This window comes from Heteronotia binoei, chromosome 17 (genome assembly GCF_032191835.1).
Source record: "Heteronotia binoei isolate CCM8104 ecotype False Entrance Well chromosome 17, APGP_CSIRO_Hbin_v1, whole genome shotgun sequence".
NCBI lineage: Eukaryota > Metazoa > Chordata > Lepidosauria > Squamata > Gekkonidae > Heteronotia > Heteronotia binoei.
This window is the reverse complement of record NC_083239.1, coordinates 39,315,588-39,316,300: the sequence shown is the minus strand read 5'-3', so window position 1 is coordinate 39,316,300 and position 713 is coordinate 39,315,588. Positions and strand designations below refer to the sequence as shown.

Below are 713 nucleotides of genomic sequence, written 5' to 3'. Positions count from 1 at the left end.
AAAACTAGCACCGGATTCCTAGGGACACTGCTTCTGAATGTCTCTGTCTGAACACTGGTATTTGTCAGCTAGGCATCAAACAGCAATTAAAGTTTCTTAAGTATCTTCTTACCGGAGAGGGCACAGATGCTAATATAACTGATCTTGTGGCAAAATTCTTATATGCTGCTGTTCTTATACGTAGAAATATATCACAAATTTGTGAACTTATAAACTGGATGGTTTTAATCTATGACTCATTCTATGCTGAACCTGCTATCTATTTAATGATCTTTTCTGTAATGAAACTAGGTTTCATAAATCTTTCACCTTTTACTAAAGATTTCCACGGAGAGGAACAATTATGAGTGTTTCGTGAATTTTTTGAGGCTTTTACCTGCAATGCCAATAAAGGGAAACTAATTAATTAGCTAACATTGTTATTTGACGCACTCTCACTCCAGTTACTAATTTTAAACCCCTTTTCCATTTAATTTCAACATATTATTATGCTGAGCATGGCTTCCTGTGACTGTAACCCACCCTGAGCCCACTTGTAGGGAGTGCGGGATAGAAATCGAAGCAAATGAACAAGCAAGCAAACGTTTGAACCTGTATGGCTGTCTGCTACTGAATCTGACCCATTTGTCTATCAAGGCCACTACTATGTAGTCTGACTAGTGGCTGGTCTCCAAGATTTCAAGTCAAGGTTTTTCACATTACCTGCTATAGGT

At 37.9% G+C, this 713-nt stretch overlaps 1 pseudogene; it reads left to right on the top strand.

The window, feature by feature from the left end:
* Positions 1-261: 261 nt before the first annotated feature.
* Positions 262-387, top strand: LOC132586556 (U5 spliceosomal RNA; annotated as a pseudogene).
* Positions 388-713: the final 326 nt, after the last annotated feature.